This window comes from Oncorhynchus clarkii, chromosome 26 (genome assembly GCF_045791955.1).
Source record: "Oncorhynchus clarkii lewisi isolate Uvic-CL-2024 chromosome 26, UVic_Ocla_1.0, whole genome shotgun sequence".
Classification (NCBI taxonomy): Eukaryota; Metazoa; Chordata; class Actinopteri; order Salmoniformes; family Salmonidae; genus Oncorhynchus; species Oncorhynchus clarkii.
Window position 1 is genome coordinate 14,108,921 of NC_092172.1, and position 17,004 is coordinate 14,125,924.

At 42.8% G+C, this 17,004-nt stretch overlaps 1 protein-coding gene across 1 annotated transcript in view; it reads right to left on the reverse strand.

The window, feature by feature from the left end:
- Positions 1–17,004, reverse strand: part of LOC139384521 (immunoglobulin superfamily DCC subclass member 4-like) — a 60,058-nt gene that overhangs the window by 32,180 nt on the left and 10,874 nt on the right. The window lies entirely within an intron of this gene.

A 17,004-nucleotide genomic window follows, 5' to 3' on the forward strand; every position in this document is an offset into this window, starting at 1 on the left:
GACTATTCCCAGATCGAAAACACAGCATATTGCAAGCAACAGATGAGGATATGTACAGTGCATTCGAAAAGTATTCAGACCCCTTCCCTTTTCCCACATTTTGTTACATTACAACCTTATTTTAAAATGTATTAAATTAAATAAAAAATAATCTACACACAATACCCCATAATGACAAAGCGAAAACAGTTCTTTAGAAATGTTTGCTAATTTATAAAAAATAAAAAACAGAAATACTTCATTTACATAAACATTTGCTACGAGACTTAAAATTGAGCTCCAGTGCATCCTGTTTCCATTGATCATCCTTGAGATGTTTCTACAACATGATTGGAGTCACTCTGACAGAGCTCCAGAGATCCTCTGTGGAGATGGGAGAACCTTCCAGAAAGACAACCATCTCTGCAGCACTCCACCAATCAGGCCTTTATGGTATAGTGGCCAGACGGAAGCCACTCATCAGTAAAAAAAAAAAAAAAAAGGCACATGATGGCCCGCTTGGAGTTTGCAAAAAGGTACTTAAAGGACTATCAGACCATGAGAAACAAGATTCTCTGGTCTGATGAAACCAACGACCCTAAGCACACAGCCAAGACAACACAGGAGTAGCGTCAGGACAAGTCTCAATGTCCTTGAGTGGCCCAGCCAGAGTCTGGACTTGAACCTGATCGAATATCTCTGCACCACTCCCCATCCAACCTGACAGAGCTTGAGAGGGTCTGCAGAGAAGAATGGAAAAAAACTCCCCGAAAACAGGTGTGCCAAGCTTGTAGCGTCATACCTAAGAAGACTCGAGGCTGTAATCACTGCCAAATGCGTTTCAACAAAGTACAGAGTAAAAAGTCTGAATACTTATGTAAAATGTGATATTTCGGGGGTGATAGGAGGGACGCCATGTGCGACTGACGTGTTTTCCGTTTGCTCCCGTGGTATTCTTAAAGTTTGTGAATTTTGCAGCAGAACCGTATTTATTTTCAAATATTAATTTGGTGATCCCTTTCCGTAAAAACCAAGACTACTTTGCTTCCGAATGTCAGCATGTCGACCAAATATAAGGCCAAAAGCATGACTTTGAGAAAACCCGGCCTACAAGACCCGCTCTCATCACCGCCCTCTCCTGAGTCTGAGGGCCCGGGGACGCACACTTTACCCGGGGGTGCGGCTTGGCCTGGCGGCGCTGAAATGAACATTCGAGGCCATCAAACTACTACGCTCTGAGATAGTTGAAATGAAAACACAGGTGGTTGCCACGATTGAGGCCAGAATACAGGAGGTTTCTGATACTTTAAAAGCAGATTTAACCATCCTGCGGAACGAGACTGTACCAGCAATCACATAACTCAAGACAACAACTGCGTCACACACTACAACGATTGCAGCACTGGAGACCTCCGCTACTAATGTCTCAGACTTAACTACATCCCTGGAGGCTGAAGTTAAACGCCTAGCTGCGGATTTGAAAAAGGTGAAGGAGAGCTGTGTGAGTTTAGAGGGATTCTCTCGCCGCAATAATCTGAGACTTGTATCGGTCCCAGAGTCAGCGGAAATGCATCGCGCCACGGATTTCGTTTCAGGGCTGCTGAAGGATGTTCTTGCCTTAGATGAAAAGCTACTGATTGATCGAGCCCACCGGTTGCTGCGCCCAAAGCCCCCGGATGGGGAGAGGCCCCGTGACATAATTCTTCGAGTGCACTTTTTTCATGAGAAGATGGAGATCCTCTGACGAGCCCGCAATACCACTCTGAGCATTCAAGGACAGAGCTTCTCCATCTATCAGGACTACTCCCCCACTGTTTCCAGGCAGTGCGCAGCTTTCGGACAGGCCAAACGAGTACTTCGGGACCATCCAAGTGTGAAGTATGGACTGCGATTCCCGGCCCATTTATGGCTATCTCATAAGGGTAAAGACTACACATTTGAATCTCCGGATGAGGCTATGGCTCACATTCAACGTCACATCAAGAAGTCTTGAACATACTCACAGTTCAGCAACTGTTGCTTGCGAACTGTGGATAGTAAGTAACCCACCTGTGGTACAATTATGTTTAGATATAACAGGCTAGTCTTGTATAGTGGACGAAACCATTCAGGCTTATTTTATGTGATCTAATGTTTTGACCATCTAGTGTGCTTGCCTTACAAGCATTCAGTCATTTTAATTTAATTGTATTAAGGTTTTACTTAACTCCTGTGTTTCTAGGCTGTCTCGCTCACCTATTCAGTTTGTTTACACAGTGTCTCAAAATATTTTTGGTTATTTGTTTACTGCATCCGTTTGCATTGACCCAGTAAACAGTAAATGTCTCCCGAGGCTACACGATTTTTGGGGTCTCACTTCAATTTTAAAAGTTTTGAGCGTCATTTATGCCCGGCAAACGTTCAACGTTGCGCACACATAGTTTTTTGGTATTGGTTGTAAGCTGTCTCAGCGTCAAATAGACTACTATTATAATTACTATTATTTTTGATTGTCTTACTACGATTTCCTTACTTCAAATTAGATTTTTGGCTAAGAGCCTTTATACATTTTATTTATTTTCTCTCTCAATGCCTGTTATAAGACTGGGAATATACAGTGCCTTGCGAAAGTATTCGGCCCCCTTGAACTTTGCGACCTTTTGCCACATTTCAGGCTTCAAACACAAAGATATAAAACTGTATTTTTTTGTGAAGAATCAACAACAAGTGGGACACAATCATGAAGTGGAACGACATTTATTGGATATTTCAAACTTTTTTAACAAATCAAAAACTGAAAAATTGGGCGTGCAAAATTATTCAGCCCCTTTACTTTCAGTGCAGCAAACTCTCCAGAAGTTCAGTGAGGATCTCTGAATGATCCAATGTTGACCTAAATGACTAATGATAACAAATACAATCCACATGTGTGTAATCAAGTCTCCGTATAAATGCACCTGCACTGTGATAATCTCAGAGGTCCGTTAAAAGCGCAGAGAGCATCATGAAGAACAAGGAACACACCAGGCAGGTCCGAGATACTGTTGTGAAGAAGTTTAAAGCCGGATTTGGATACAAAAAGATTTCCCAAGCTTTAAACATCCCAATGAGCACTGTGCAAGCGATAATATTGAAATGGAAGGAGTATCAGACCACTGCAAATCTACCAAGACCTGGCCGTCCCTCTAAACTTTCAGCTCATACAAGGAGAAGACTGATCAGAGATGCAGCCAAGAGGCCCATGATCACTCTGGATGAACTGGAGAGATCTACAGCTGAGGTGGGAGACTCTGTCCATAGGACAACAATCAGTCGTATATTGCACAAATCTGGCCTTTATGGAAGAGTGGCAAGAAGAAAGCCATTTCTTAAAGATATCCATAAAAAGTGTCGGTTAAAGTTTGCCATAAGCCACCTGGGAGACACACCAAACATGTGGAAGAAGGTGCTCTGGTCAGATGAAACCAAAATTGCACTTTTTGGCAACAATGCAAAACGTTATGTTTGGCGTAAAAGCAACACAGCTGATCACCCTGAACACACCATCCCCACTGTCAAACATGGTGGTGGCAGCATCATGGTTTGGGCCTGCTTTTCTTCAGCAGGGACAGGGAAGATGGTTAAAATTGATGGGAAGATGGATGGAGCCAAATACAGGACCATTCTGGAAGAAAACCTGATGGAGTCTGCAAAAGACCTGAGACTGGGACGGAGATTTGTCTTCCAACAAGACAATGATCCAAAGCATAAAGCAAAATCTACAATGGAATGGTTCAAAAATAAACATATCCAGGTGTTAGAATGGCCAAGTCCAGATCTGAATCCAACTGAGAATCTGTGGAAAGAACTGAAAACTGCTGTTCACAAATGCTCTCCATCCAACCTCACTGAGCTCGAGCTGTTTTGCAAGGAGGAATGGGAACAAAAATTCAGTCTCTCGATGTGCAAAACTGATAGAGACATACCCCAAGCGACTTACAGCTGTAATCGCAGCAAAAGGTGGCGCTACAAAGTATTAACTTAAGGGGGCTGAATAATTTTGCACGCCCAATTTTTCAGTTTTTGATTTGTTAAAAAAGTTTGAAATATCCAATAAATGTCGTTCCACTTCATGATTGTGTCCCACTTGTTGTTGATTCTTCACAAAAAAATACAGTTTTATATCTTTATGTTTGAAGCCTGAAATGTGGCAAAAGGTCGCAAAGTTCAAGGGGGCCGAATACTTTCGCAAGGCACTGTAATTATATACATCTACAAGTGGTGCTTTTGTCATTCCGTTTGCACAAGGGATTCGCCTTTTCTTTTTTTTTGAAAAAAAACCCCCATAAAAATCTTTATTTTTGCTGCTTGATCCACTAACAAAACGTGACTTTAAAGAGCGGGACTGTGGGTTTAGGTTTAAGACCGCACTCTCACAGACATACTGTGCGAAGAGAACATGTTCTATTTAGGCTTGTACCTCGTGTCTGGGATGGGGGGGCAGGTTGAATTGTTCAGTTCTAAATGTTGCCATTCTGTCTTTTTAGTTTTTTTTCTGTACTTTTTCCAAACATCTACCACCGAACATTATTACTCTGAGACAAGTTATTTTGGGGGTTTTGGGAGATCAAGTACATTTAATGGAACACCAAAGAGGTTAATAACCCGGTGAAGCATAAGAGGGTGTTGACACACTTAAAGGGTTTGAATGCAAATATTGTATTTCTACAAGAGACTCACTTGAGGACTGGTGAGCATTTTAGGATGCGTAAGGACTGGGTTGGTCAAGTATTCCACTCAAACTTTCATAGTAAATCAAGAGGTGCTGCTATTCTGGTTGATAAAGCTACTCCCTTTGTAGCTTCTGAGGTTATTGCTGATCCTAAGGGACGATACGTCATAGTAACCGGTGCACTGTTTTCTACCCCTCTTGTTTTGGCTAGTGTTTATGCTCCCAATTTGGATGACACAAGTTTAATTTCTTCCTTTCTGTCTGCTATTCCCAATTTCGATTCTCATTTGTTGATTTTACAAACAAACAAATACAGGCCCGTCTAAATGTGCCCTACTTATTCAATCCTTTCTTCAGAAATATGCTATGTTTGAGGCCTGGCGTTTCCTACATCCTACAGATAGACAGTATTCCTTTTATTCTCATGTTCATCAAACATATTCCCGGATTGATTTACTTCTTTTTGGACAAAAAACTTCTGCCTATCCTTCGAGCGGGGTACTTACGAGAGTATTGTTATCTCTGACCATTCACCATTAGTGCTTGAACTAGAGTTTCCCCAGCGACCTCCTATGTGTTATCAATGGCGTCACAACCCCATTTTACTCTCAGGTAAGGAGTTTGTCAATTTCATTTCTTCTGAAATCACCTTATTCCAAGAAACTAATTCAACACCAGGTATGTCCTGCTCTACCATATGGGAGTCTCTCAAAGCATACCTATGTGGCCAAATGATTTATTATACAGCCAACCAAAACAGAGTTCGCTCTCAGCGACTTCAGAACCTGAGCGAGTCCATAGCCACATTGGATGAGAAGTATGCTATGGATCCTTCCTCTGATCTGCATAAAGAGCACCAACTACTCCAATCTGAATTTGATGAGCTTTCTACCAGGCAAGCTGAACAGTTACTCTTGCGAGCTCGATACAAAGTCTATGAACAAGGCGACAAGGCCGGTAAACTCCTTGCGCATCAGATCCGTAAATCTGAGGCCTCATGTTTAATCCCACAAATAAGGACCCCGTCTGGTGCCACCACAGTTATACATAAAGAGATCAATGATCAATTCAAACAATTTTACTCTGCGCTATAGACCTCTGAATCCCCTCAAGACCCTTTGCTGATTGACTCCTTCTTTAATGGCTTGAATATGCCTTCAATTGATACAGACTCCCATGACTGTTTAGAAGAAGAATTTACGCTTGAGGAGATTGCAACAGCAGTGTCCGCAATGAAAAGTGGCAAATCACCGGGTCCGGACGGTCTCCCAACCAAATTTTACAGGACATTTTCTGGTCTGCTTTGCCCATTCTTGTCTCGACTATTTGCAGAGTGCCTTAACACTTCAAAGCTACCGCCTAGTCTTTATCAGGCTTCAATTGCATTACTATTAAAGAAAAACAAAGACCCCCTGGAATGTGGATCCTATCACCCAATCTCGCTTTTAAACTGTGATTACAAAATCCTAGCTATGCTTTTAGCCATCCATATGGAAGGCTTGCTGCACCAAGTAATTCACTCTGACCAGACTGGCTTTGTGAGAAATAGGCATTTATTTTTCAATATTAGGTGCCTTATGAATATACTGCACTCCCCAGCGTCGGAGGACCCGGAGGTGGTGGTCTCACTTGATGCCGAAAAAGCGTTTGACCGCGTTGAGTGGGATTACCTAACAGCTGCCCTTTATAGATTTGGCTTTGGCCCCAAATTTATTGCGTGGATAAAGATTCTTTATTTTTCCCCCATGGCTTCGGTACGGACTAATAACTTGTCCTCTGACTATTTTCCCTTGCACCGCGGATCCAGACAGGGTTGTCCACTCTCCTCCTTGTTGTTTGCTTTGGCAATCGAGCCTCTCGCCATTGCACTATGCTCTAATGATGCCATTCAAGGTATAATCAGGGCGGGCTGGGAGCAGAAAGTCTCGCTATATGCTGACGCCCTCCTTTTGTTTATCTCCAACCCTGATACCTCATTGCCACGTGCCCTATCTGTTCTTAAAAAGTTTGGATCAATCTCAGGGTACAAGCTGAATCTAGGCAAGAGTGAGCTTTTTCCGGTAAACAAGGCTGCTTTAAAGTGCTCTTTTACAAGTTCTCAGTTTAGGATTGTCCGAGATCAATTCACCTACTTGGGAGTAAAAGTGACAAGGAAATATTCAAATTTGTTTCAGGAAAACTTTGTTGCTCTAGCAGACAGTTTGAAACAATCGTTTACTTTTTGGAATTCGCTACCCCTTTCTCTTATCGGAAGGATTAATGTCATTAAAATGAATGTGTTGCCCAAATTTTTATATTTATTTCAATGTTTACCCATTTTTATTCCAAAATATTTTTTTATTTCACTGGATCAAACATTCATGCATTTTATTTGGGACGGCAAGGTACCACGGATTGGTAGAAAACATTTACAGAAGCCTAGGTCATTGGGGGGGTTTAGCTCTACCGAAATTCAGACATACTACTGGGCTGCAAATTTCAGAGCCCTTCTGTACTGGCTGCAGACTGATCCTACTGGCCCTAGACCACTCTGGGTCCAGATGGAGTCTGAATCGTGTAAACCTGCAGCACTTTCCTCTGTGTTGTGCTCGTCTCTCCCAGTGTCCCTAGGCAAAAGGTGTGTCAACCCAATTGTAAAGCAGTCTCTTAAAATTTGGAATGAGTTCCGTTTAGCCTTTAGCCTCCGAGGCTTTTCTCTATCAGGCCCAATCAATCAGAACATTTTATTTTCTCCATCTTTGAATGATGGGGCGTTTGGCACTCACTAGGCCTCTCCTCGCTAGCCCAATTATTCTTTGATGATACATTTGCCTTTTTTTCTCAGCTGCAGGAAAAGTTCAATCTCCCCCAATCCCACTTTTTCCGCTATCTCCAGACTAGAAACTTTGTCAGAGCTAACACACCTGGATTTCCCCATAGGCCTGTGAATACAGCTATAGAGAGCATCTTGGAGTTGAACAAGCTTCCTAGGGGTGCAATTTCAGATGTATAGGCAATCATACATGACTTACCGAACCCTTCTTTGGTGCCTTTAAAGACTCGATGGGAAAATGATTTGGGGGAGGAACTTGGGGAAGACGGCTGGGAATCTGTGCTGCACAGGGTGCACTCGTCCTCTTTTAGCACTAGACACAGCCTCATTCAATTCAAGGTGGTTCACCGTATCCACTGGTCGGGGGCCAAACTTGGAAGAATATTCTCTGGTTTTGATCCTGCCTGTGTCAGATGTAAAGTGGAACCAGCCACACTGTTGCATATGTTTTGGGGCTGTCATAAACTGTCAGGTTTCTGGGAATTAATATTTAAATGTTTCTCTGATATATATGACACTGTTATAGATCCGTCTCCCCTTACAGCCCTTTTTGGAGTACTGCCCATGGGTACCCCCCTATCAAGAATCCAGTCGGACACTGTTGCTTATACAACTCTTTTAGCTAGACGGCTAATACTACAGTGCTGGAAGATGGCAGCTCCCCCATCTTATAAATATTGGGTGAGAGATGTGTTGTGCTCTCTGAAACCAGAAAAAAATTAATTAAATTCACGTGGGAACCCCAAACTGTTTAATGAGGCTTGGGCTCCATTCCGGTCTTATTTTAAACAGTCCATCCTCTGATGGCATTCCAACTAATACTAAAATAAGTCTGTATTTGACCCCCCTGTGACTTAAGGGTTGGAGGAGCTTCTCTCTGTGTTTTTGCTGGGGGGGCATTAAGGTCCATGTGCTTATTGATTGTGACCCGCGGATGCCTTGTTCATCTTGCCCGGGCAGAGACTGAAGTGTGAGCTTGTTTTTCCCAGTTATTTTTACATTTTGTTCACGCCTACATCAATAATCATTCTATTTATTTTTTATTTTAAAGCATTGTAAAACTTTTTTTTTGTCCAGTGGATGGTCGGTCTGTGGCCATGACTGTCTGTGAGTGGTTGCATTTCTCCACCCTTATCCCTTGACTGTTTACAGGAACAATGGTGAGGTGTTTGCTCTGTCCCTGTACTATAGATTGCCCTTTAACCTTTGTAGCCTTCTGCCTGGTGTGTTTAACTTGTCTAAAGTATGGTATCTTTAAAGCTATTTTTTTATTTGTATTTTCTAGTTGAGTACATTATTTATATTGCTTTGTGTTGTCTTGTCTGTGTGTGTGTGTGTGTGTAAAACTTAATAAACAGAGTTTAAAAAAAACAAAAAAACAACATCAAATGAATGAACAGGTTAATGACAAAAAAAAAGAAGGAAAAATAAGTGATATTTCAGGTTTTGTATCTATTGTTCTGTATAGTTGGCGTCAGTGGATCGCCTGTTGTCCGGCTGAAAAGCCACGATCAATGTACCATATAGAACTGTCTCGTAGCATGTACACCCCCCCCCCCCCCCCCCACACACCCCCAGTAGTGTTCCGGGTGGGTTTCCCTCTGGTTCTGTTTTGAGCGAGGCCTTAGATTAATTAACTTAATGGGAGATGGAATTGTTTCCTTGATTAAATGGGGGCTGACACTCCACCCCTGTCTCAGAGCAGTGTAATGCTCTCAAAGCCTCCACTACTGGCGATTGGCATACATACATCTGCCACACAAACACAACACACACAAAGCTCCATTGTCCCTATTTGTGGGCATATGTTTTTTGTTGTGTGTGTGTGAGAGAGAGAAAGCGATAGCACCTGAAGGCAGCAGTGTGATGTTATCCAGAGGTGATCCTGGGATGAATAAACACAGAGGAGTTGGCCTACTTTTCATCAGCTAATAAAAGAGGGCTGCCTGCTGTATGTCTGGCTGCTGTAGCCAAGGCACTCAGTCACCCCAACTCACCTCCACTGCTCCGCTCTCTTCTCCTCCATTTACACTAATTATGTCTTATTAAGTCATTAAACCATTTGCTGCCATTTCCCTGCTCACTGCCAGAGGTTTTACTGGATCATTCTGTGTGGAAGCCATTACCCCACATACACACAATGACCCACACTACCACCTTTGGCTACATTAATCACATCAACCACCCTGTGAAGAGAGACAGACCACAACCGCAACATATTACTGCACTGAGACACACACACACACACACACAGTTATCATCACTCAGAGATGTTTTGCCTGTCCAGTACGGATGGTGAGTAGGGGGGCTATGAGGTATCCATCTGAGCATGTGCAGTAGAGTCGGGGCTAAGGGGCCTGGGGTCCACTCCAGAAGACCCCTGCTGGGCATTCATACTGAGCCATGGTGAATGGACAACATGGCATGGAGCTCCTTCACAAACTATACAACTCTATGCACAAATACTCATTTTTAAAAATTCCACAAATATTTACCCCCCAAAATGTTTTTTTTTGCTTTGGGAGGGTTGTGGATCGTTTGTCCAGATCTGCAATAGGCTAACTAGCAATCATACCAGGCATTCAAAGCTGCATACATTTTCAATGTGAATCCACAAGCACAAATAGGAATAGTTGATAGGCAGCGGAGAGGCCAGGTGCATCATTGAGCATGAAAGAAAAGCAGACATGAGACACGCAGCTCAAAAAGCCCCACTATTGATCTTGTTAAGGAACAACACAATTATCCTAGACTAGCCTACAACACCACAATGTATTGAATAATTGCACTATTGTTTTCAAGCGAGTACAAAATTCGAATCTAGGCTTCAGTAAAAAATGTAATTTGAATAATGGCGCAAAAGCCCTGTGATTTGAATGTTTCATTCCATTTGGATTAGTTGTGGGTCTACTCTGCACTTTATACGGTCTAGAAAGGCACAGTAGCAGGTCCGTCTTGCTGTGTTTTTATTTCTGATACTGAGATGCTGTGTTTGTTGCGCATCATCATTCACCCAAATCGTCATACAGTTGTGTGACCACATGCTCCCGACAAGTTTAACATGCGCTCTTCCTCCTCTCCAATCCGGGCGGCTATTCCTCAAACACCTATCATTTAACGCCTTAATATAGCCTACATATTTGTAATTTAACTTTTAAAATGTATAACCTTTTATATGTGTCAAACACAACCAGTCTGTCACGCCCTGACCGTAGAGATCTTTTTATTCTCTGTTTGGTTGGTCAGGGTGTGACTCGGGTGGAAACTCTATGTTCTTTATTTCTGTGTTTTGGCCGGGTATGGTTCTCAATCAGGGACAGCTGTCTATCGTTGTCTCTGATTGGGAATAATACTTAGGCAGCCCTTTTCCTTTGGTATTTGTGGGTAGTTGTCTTTGTTAGTGGCATTATAGCCTAAGGAAGCTGCACGGTCGTGTCCTTGTTTTGTAGGCGACATTTATCAAATAAAGAAATGTACGCTCACCATGCTGCACCTTGGTCCGGTCATTTCCACGACGACGGCGACTGTGACACAGTCACAATATATTAATCTGATTAGGCTACTTCAAAAGTCTCCTGCAGGCATGTGGAGGTTCGTCCAAAATATAATTCCAGCATCCTCAAAATCGCTTGACATTAAGACATTAACGAGTTTTCCATCCAAACTTTTATATGCGAGTAAAGTTGCTACATGTCGGATTAAAAATGACAGGCCTGATAGAAACAGCTAATTTGTTGGTAAACTTTCAAATGTTGACAAAACCAAATATGCTAGACAAGGTGGGATATTTGTGTCCAAAAAAATATGAATGTCACTGGAAACGCATTTAACTTGTATTTTTTTATTCATTATATTGGAATTTAACCACAAACTGTTTTTTATGTGCTATATATCAAATATATGTACTTAGGCGCATACCTTTATCCGCAACAAGTCAATTTGATGGAAACAACTCTGATGGGGGAAATGAGCATATTGTTTTTAATGCGGATTTTAGAAAATGTACATACAAATCTGTTGCCAATTGGATGGATGGTCCCCAGAATTGCCATTGAGAAAGTTCAGTGCAGTAGAGTAGAGTAGAGTTCAGTACAGTGCAGTAGAGTAGAGTATAGTATAGTTCAGTACAGTAGAGTAGAGTAGAGTTCAGTACAGTGCAGTAGAGTAGAGTATAGTATAGTTCAGTACAGTAGAGTAGAGTAGAGTTCAGTACAGTGCAGTAGAGTAGAGTATAGTATAGTTCAGTACAGTAGAGTAGAGTTCAGTACAGTGCAGTATAGTATAGTTCAGTACAGTAGAGTATAGTATAGTTCAGTACAGTAGAGTATAGTATAGTTCAGTACAGTGCAGTAGAGTAGAGTACAGTATAGTTCAGTACAGTAGAATATACTGTACTGTAATATACTTTACTTTTCTTCACTATACTCTACTCACTGTACTATCCAAACGTATGAAAACACATCTATTATAGGTTCAGATTATGTCCAGTCCGGTCTGTCTGTAGGCATTAACAGGGTGGACTGATCAAAGTTCAACTACACGACCAAAAGTATGTGGACACTTGCTTGTTGAACATATCATTCGGAAATCATGGGCATTAATATGGAGTTGGTCCCCCTTTGCTGCAAAGACAGCCTCCACTCTTCTGGGAAGGCTTTCCACTAGATGTTGTTGCTGGGACTTGCTTCCATTCAGCCACAAGAACATTAGTGAGGTCGGGCACTGATGTTGGGCGATTAGGCCTGGCTCACAAGTCGGTGTTCCAATTCATCCCAAAGGTGTTTGATGGGCTTGAGGTCAGGGCTCTGTGCAGGCCAGTTCTTCCACACCGATCTTGACAAAACATTTCTGTATGGACCTTGCTTTGTGCACGAGGGCATTGTCATGCTGAAACAGGGAAGGACTTCACCCAAACTGTTGCCACAAAGTTGGAAGCACAGAATTGTCTAGAATTTCATTGTATGCTGTAGTGTTAAGATTTCCCTCCACTGGAACTAAGTGACCTAGCCCAAACCATGAAAAACAACTCAAGACCATTATTCTATGCATTGGGGCAGGTAAGCGTTCTCCTGGTATCCGCCGAACCCAGACTCATCCGTTGGACTGCCAGATGGGGAAACGGGATTCATCACTCCAGAGAACACGTTTCCACTGCTCCAGAGTCCAATAGCGGCGAGCTTTACACCACTCCAGCCAACACTTGGTATTGCGCATGGTGTTCTTAAGCTTGTGTGTGCTGCTCGGCCATGGAAACCCATTTCATGACGCTCCTGATGAACAGTTATTGTGCCGACTTTGCTTCCAGAGGCAGTTTGGAACTCGGTAGTGAGTGTTGGAACCGAGGACAGACCATTTTTACTCGCTACGCGCTTCAGCACTTGGCGCCCCGTTCTGTGAGCTTGTGTGACCTACCAATTTGCGGCCTACCATCCATGGTCAGTGCTCAGTGGGTGAGAATGCTAGTTAGAGTAAGTGGAAAGAGAGGGGCTCATGGGTATGTGTCAGTAAGAGCTGGGAGAGGTGACATTAAATGGAGGAGAGAGAGAATGGGAGGTTGTCCAGACTCATACTGTTATAACACTCTTGGTTTGACCACCAGACAACAGAAACACAAAGAAAACAGTTATGAGCTGAACACAACAGTATGCCAGTGGAAGGGAGGACAGTAAGCCGGTGACCCAACTGTGGTTTGTCACTATTATGATTTCCGATTGTAGCAATTACAGATTTCTTGGTAATTCCTGTAAAATTCGTAATTTCGTTACCAAATTGGTAACTGAGAGCATCTTGATTGGTTGCATAACCACTTGGTATGGCAACTGCTGTGCATCTGACCGCAAAGCGCTAAGTGCTTCTGTGGGAAGATGGTGGTGGGGGTGCTGCAATTTAGCGCTACAGACGGCTGGCTATATGCCCACGCTACAGACGGCTGGCTATATGCCCACGCTACAGACGGCTGGCTATATGCCCACGCTACAGACGGCTGGCTATATGCCCACGCTACAGACGGCTGGCTATATGCCCACGCTACAGACGGCTGGCTATATGCCCACGCTACAGACGGCTGGCTATATGCCCACGCTACAGACGGCTGGCTATATGCCCACGCTACAGACGGCTGGCTATATGCCCACGCTACAGACGGCTGGCTATATGCCCACGCTACAGACGGCTGGCTATATGCCCACGCTACAGACGGCTGGCTATATGCCCACGCTACAGACGGCTACATCAGTCTGCTAGTAAATGACTAGTAAAGGCCCAGTGCACAATAATTTGTATTTATAAAAAAAAATATTCTTGATATTTTAGGGGGTGCTGCAACGCCCTCAGCACCCCACGGCTATGACAGAGGGTAGTGCATATGGCCCGGTACACTGGGGCAGAGCTCCCTGCCATCCAGGCCCTAAACTTGTCAAAGACTCCAGCCACCCAAGTCAAAGACTGTTCCCTCTGCTACCTCATGACAAGCGGTACTGAAGCCTGGAACCAACAGGACTCTGAACAGCTTCTATCCCCAAGCCATAAGACTGCCAAATAGTTAACCAAATAGCTACCTGGACTATCTGCATTGACCCCCCCCCCCCCCTCCCCTTGTACTTACTCTTTTAACTCAACACATACGCTGCGGCTACTGCTTATTATTATAATATCCTATTGCCTAGTCACTTTACCCCTATCCTATATCTACATACAGTGCCTTCATACAGTATTCACACCGGGAAATAGAAAGAGCGGGAAAGACAAATGGATTCATTACACACAGTCTATAATTCTATTAATTGAAATGCTAATCCTTTGCACATGAACATCCGCTCATTCGAGAATATATGCAATACATACGCCCGCCCGTATGTTCTCTCTTGGAATCATTGATCGTCCTGTAGGGTTCAGAGTCTCTGGTTAACTTTCATTGAAGTCATAAAGTCTTCGTGATTGTATGTAGTTGGAATGGATACTTCAGATGCGTCTGCGGTTGTCTGTATTCTCGTCCTAGGTTTACGTCATTTCTAGCTGCAGACTAGTAATTCGTGTTCAAGATTTGCTCTTATTCTGTAGGGATCGATAGTCTCAGAGTTGAACCATTTCCAGCCGTGTAACCGATGCTCCACGTGGTATAGTCTTGTCCTTTGGTAGAGTTGTAGTTTAAACCACTTCACACACCAGCATTACCCGGCATGTTTTGGTCTTAGAAATTCAACCATTTGCAACCTTAGCTTACACCAGGATTTGAATTTCATCAGGAGTGGGTTTTATGCGTTTCAGTAGAAAAGGGCAGTCCATGATGCTGACATAATGTCTATTCTCAGGTGGGCATGGCCACTGACTAGTTAATATTTATATGAAAATCCATAATCTCATTTAGAAGTTAAACATCACATTACATGTTTAATCACATACGTTTCACAATATTTAGATGTTTTCCCAGCTGTCAGGTTTACAACACTTTAAGAGATACAGTTATGCGTGTTTCCTGTCCTTCATGACATCACCGAATGAAACACACTCGTCATAACTGTCCCTTAAGTACCCACTGATCATTCCCACATTCTCAAAAGTAGAAAGAATGTTTAATTCTCCCATTTTGGGGATTTAGGAGTTTGGCCAAGTGAAGTCCTTTGTTCTCTCTCTGAATACTGCATGGTAGTTTCTATCCAGTATTTATGACCTGAGCTACTAAACCTGGTTTAGGAGAAAGAGTGAGAGAGGGCCACGATCTACATCCAGAAAGGGACACGTCATGACACTACACAATCCGCCAAAATGTCAAAGTGGGAATTATGTTTTTAGAATCGTTTTCAAATTAATTAAAAATGAAAAGCTGAAATTTCTCGAGTCAATCAGTATTCAACTCCTTTGTTAAGGCAACCTGTTGCGACGAGCAATCCCGTATCCGGGAGCGTAATTATAGCCTCAAGCTCATTACCATAACGCAATGTTAACTATTCATGAAAATCGCAAATGAAATGAAATAAATATATTGGCTCTCAAGCTTAACCTTTTGTTAACAACACTGTCATCTCAGATTTTCAAAATATGCTTTTCAACCATAGCAAAACAAGCATTTGTGTAAGAGTATTGATAGCTAGCATAGCATTAAGCCTAGCATTCAGCACGCAACATTTTCACAAAAACAAGAAAAGCATTCAAATAAAATCATTTACCTTTGAAGAACTTCGGATGTTTTCAATGAGGAGACTCTCAGATAGCAAATGTTCAGTTTTTCCAAAAAGATTATTTGTGCAGGAGAAATCGCTCCGTTTTGTTCATCACGTTTGGCTAAGAAAAAACCCCGAAAATTCTGTCATTATAACGCCAAACTTTTTTCCAAATTAACTCCATAATATCGACAGAAACATGACAAACGTTTAGAATCAATCCTCAAGGTGTTTTTCACATATCTATTCGATGATATATCATTCGTGGAAGTTTGGTTTCTCCTCTGAACGACGTGGAAAAATGCATGCAGCTGGAGATTGCGCACCAATTTCGACAGAGGACACCAGGCGGACACCTGGTAAATGTAATCTCTTATGGTCAATTTTCCAATGATATGCCTACAAATACGTCACAATGCTGCAAACACCTTGGGGAAACGACAGAAAGTGTAGGCTCATTCCTTGCGCATTCACAGCCATATAAGGAGACATTGGAACACAGCGCCTCCAAAATCTGGGGCATTTCCTGTTTGAAATGTCATCTTGGTTTTGCCTGTAGCATCAGTTCTGTGGCACACACAGATAATATCTTTGCAGATTTGGAAACGTCAGAGTTTTCTTTCTTTCCAAAGCTGTCAATTATATGCATAGTCGAGCATCTTTTCGTGACAAAATATCTTGTTTAAAACGGGAATGTTTTTCATCCAAAAATAAAAATAGCGCCCCCTATATCCAAGAAGTTAACAATGCCCCAGCAGTGTTCCAGGCCCTGGTCAATGACATTCTTCACAACATGTTGTTCGTCTTCGTCTACCTCGACGACATCCTTGTTTTCTTCCACTCAAGCACAAGAACACAATTTCCACGTCTGACAGGTCCTCCAGCGCCTCCTGGAGAACCAGCTTTTTGTGAAAGCGGAGAAATGCGAATTCCATCGCTCCACAGCTTTTTTTTTACCTTTATTTAACTAGGCAAGTCAGTTAAGAATAAATTCTTATTTTCAATGATGGCCTAGAAACAGTGGGTTAACTGCCTGTTCAGGGGCAGAACGACATTTGTACCTTGTCAGCTCGGGGGTTTGAACTTCCAACCTTCCGGTTACTAGTCCAACGCTCTAACCACTAGGCTACCCTGCCGCCCCATCCCCTTTCTTGGTTACATCATCGCTGCAGGGAATGTACAAATGGATTCTGGGAAGATGAGAGCAACGATGGATTGGCCCCAGCCTATGAGTGCAGCTGCAATGTTTCCTGGGATTTGCCAACTTTTATTGTCACTTTATCTGGTGCTACAGCATCCTGGCATCCCCCTTGACCGCACTCAACTCTCCCAAGGTTCCGTTCACGTGGTCCCCAGCTGCTGAC